Raw genomic sequence first — 3,728 nt, forward strand, 5'->3', positions numbered from 1 at the left:
TTCCCACTTCTGACCTAATGATGGAAGGAAGGTCATTGATGAAGGAACTGAAGATGGTGGGGCCGAGGACATTGCCCTGAGGAACTCATGCAGCGATATCCTGGGAATGAGCTGATTGACCACCAACAACCAAAACCATCTTCTTTTGTGCTAGGTATGACTCCAGCCAGTGGAGAGTTTGCTCCCTGATTCCCGTTGACTTCAGTTTTACTCGGGCTCCTTGAAACCACACTCTGCTAAAATGCGGCCTTGATATCAAGAGCAGTCACTCTCATCTGACCTCTTGAATTCAGCTCTTTTGTCTGGAGCCGAGTCGTCCTGGTGGAACCCCAACTTGGCATCAGTGAGCAGGTTTTTGGTGAGTAAGTGCTCCTTGACAACACTGTTGACGAAACCTTCCATCACTTTTCTGTTGATTGCGAGTAGACTGATGGGCGGTAATTGGCCGGATTTGATTTGTCCTGCTTTTTGTGGACTGGACATAACAGGGCAGTTTTCCACAATGTCGAATAGATGCAAATGGTTTCGCTGCACTGCAACAGCCTGGCTCTAGGAACGGCTAGTTCTGGAGCACAAGTCTTCAGCACATGTTATGGTGGCCCATAGCCTTTGCTATAACCAGTGCATTCAGCCGGTTCATGATGTCACGTGGAGTTAATCAAACTGGCTGAAGACAGGCTTTTGCGACGGATGGTACCTGAGGAGGACGCCGAAATGCATCATCCATTCGGCACTTAAGGCTGATGCGTGTAAACACTTCAGCATTTTCTTTTGCAATCACGTGCTGGGCTCTGCATTCAATGAAGATGGAGATATTCATGGAGTCTCCTCCTCCCGTTAATTGTTTAATGGGCCCGATTTGGCAAGACAGCAGAGCATTAATCTGATCCGTTAGTTGTGGAATTGCTTAGCCTTGTCTATTGCATGCTGATTCCTGTTTCCACTGCCTGAGCCCTGTCAACGACCAAACTAATTGACGGCACTCATTGAACCCAGACCGCATTCACTAATGCCTGACCCCACTAACTGTCCCTTGACCACACTACCTGAACGTTGACACCACTCACTGACCTCTGATCCCACTCGCTGACCCCGCTCTCTGACTAATGATTTCACTTTGAAATCTGGCTGCACGTTCTGTGCCCTGACCCCACTCTTTGACGCCACTCACAGCCCCTGACTCTACTCACTGAACCTCTTACCCCAATCACTGACAACACTCACTGACACAACTCACTGAGCCCACTCACTGATCCCACTCACTGAGCCCACTCACTGAACCCACTCACTGACCCCAGACACCACACACTGACGACACTCACTGACTCCACTCAGTGCACTTGCCCGCACTGACTGAACCCCTTACCCCACTCGTTGACTGCTGAATCATATTACTGACTCCTGACCCCACTCAGAGACACCTGTCCCCGCTGCCTGACCACACTCAATGACCCCACTAAAAGACCCCACTCAGTGACCACTGACCCCACTTACTGAGTCCTGACACCAATCTCTGCCAAAGTGCATGACCTCACGCTTTCCAAAATTATACTCCATCTGCCAATTTTTTGCCCACTCACTTAGCCTATCTATGTCCTTTTGCAGATTTTTTGTGTCGTCCTCACACATTGCTTTTCCTCCCAACTTTGTATCATCAGCAAAATTGGCTGCGTTACACACAGTCATTGTTCCAAGTCGTTAATATAGATGATAAATAGTTGGGATCCCAGCAATGATTCCTGCAGCAGCCCACTGATTACTGGTTGCCAACCAGAGAATGAACAATTTATCCCGACTCTCTGTTCTCTGTTAGTTAGCCAATCCGCTATCCATGCAAACATATTACCCCCCACCCTGTGAACTTTTATCTTGTGCAATTACTTTTTCTGTGGCACCTTGTCAAATGCCTTCTGGAAGTCCACATCCATTTGTTCCCCTTTATCCACCCTGTTCGTTACATCCTCAAAGAACTCCAGCAAAGTTCTCAAACATGACATCCCCTTCTTAAATCCATGTTAGAAACATAGAAACATAGAAAATAGGTGCAGGAGTAGGCCATTCGGCCCTTCTAGCCTGCACCGCCATTCAATGAGTTCATGGCTGAACATGCAACTTCAGTACCCCATTCCTGCTTTCTCACCATACCCCTTGATTCCCCTAGAAGTAAGGACTCCATCTATAGAAACATAGAAATTAGTATCACGCAACCGCTGAACAGCCCATCCCTCAAGCACTGTCTCGATAGAAAACTAGCTTCTCCCATTAAAATATCGGAAACGCAAAATCACCAGATATTGCCAAAACCCGGGATTGAATCAGGGACCTTTAGATCTTCAGTCTAACGCTCTCCCAACTGAACTTTTTCGGCCGGATTCTGACAGACCGAATTTTGCCCCTGCCAGACCGAATTTTGCTTTTTGCTTTTCCAAATGTCTTGCTACTGCTCCTTTAATAATGGACTCCAATGTTTTCCCACCAAAGATGTTAAGCTAACTGGTCTAAAGTTTTCTGCTTTTTGTCTGCCTCCTTTTTTGAATAGGGGCATTACATTTGCAGTTTTCCAATCTGCAACGGCTGGGGTAGGCATGCACGTGGAATGGGATAACGCACTTCGGCTGGTGGAGGGATGCACTTGGACTGGTGTAAGGCACGTCAGCTGGGTTGGCTTGCACTTGGACTGTGGTAAGGCACTTCGGCTGAGGAGGGATGTGCTTGGACTGGGGTAAGGAACTTTGGCTGGCCCTTCCTGACTTCTTGGGTACTCTGTCCTCTTTCGCTTACGGAAGTCAAAGTACTTCGAGTTATAATTTGCAAAGTCAGTGGTACCTTGGGATGTGCGGTTCAAGTTACACATTCCGGAACTTCAGGATTTGGTGTATCCCCCAAGCGGACTAATCATAGACAAAGGGTAGAGCCTGCTGGCCATTTTTGCAGTACCAATAAGAACATCATATCATAACATGATTCGGCAGTCAACATAGTTTTATGAAAGGGAAATCATGTTTGACATATTTATTAGAGTTTTTAAGGATGTAACTGGAAGGGTAGATAAAGGAGAATCACTGGATGTAGTACAGTTGGATTTCTAAAAGGCGTTCAATAAGGTGCCACATAAAACGTTGTTACACAAGTTAAGGAATGATTGGTTTGGAGATGATGTATTTGCATGGATAGAGGACTAGTTAACGGATAGCAAACAGAGTGCAGGGATAAACGGGATTTTTTCTGGTTGGCAGGCTCTAAATGGTGGAGTGCCGCAAGGATCAGTGCTGCAGCCTCAGCTATTTACAATCTATATTAATGACTGAATGAAGAGACCGAATGTAATGTATCCACTTTTGCTGCCGATACAACGATAGGTGGGATAGTGAGCTGTGTGGAGAAGATAGATAGACTTCTTGAGTGGGTAGTAAGGTAGAATATGGAGTGTGGTGTAGGAAAATGTGAGGTTATGGTAGAAATAATAAAATACAGAATATTTTTGAAACTGTGGGAACATTTTATGGTGTTGTTCAGAAAGATGTGGGTGGCCTCATGCAAGAAACACAGAATGCTAGCATGCAGTTAATAAGGAGGGCAATATTGTTAGCGTGTTGGAGTGTAAGTGTATGGAAGTCTAGCAACAACTGGGCATTTTGATCTCCTTATCTAAGGAAGGATATATATGCCTTGGAGTCACTGTATTGATTCCTGTGATGAGAGAGCTGACTAATGTTGAAAGATTGTGT

General features: G+C 45.8%; 1 non-coding gene across 1 annotated transcript; it reads right to left on the reverse strand.

Annotated features, from left to right (window-relative positions):
* Positions 1-2,295: 2,295 nt before the first annotated feature.
* Positions 2,296-2,368, reverse strand: trnaf-gaa (transfer RNA phenylalanine (anticodon GAA)). The gene has a single exon. It is a non-coding gene; the product is annotated as a tRNA-Phe (tRNA).
* Between the last annotated feature and the right edge of the window lie 1,360 nt (positions 2,369-3,728).

The sequence above is a fragment of the Pristiophorus japonicus genome, unplaced genomic scaffold (genome assembly GCF_044704955.1).
Source record: "Pristiophorus japonicus isolate sPriJap1 unplaced genomic scaffold, sPriJap1.hap1 HAP1_SCAFFOLD_305, whole genome shotgun sequence".
Lineage (NCBI taxonomy): Eukaryota > Metazoa > Chordata > Chondrichthyes > Pristiophoridae > Pristiophorus > Pristiophorus japonicus.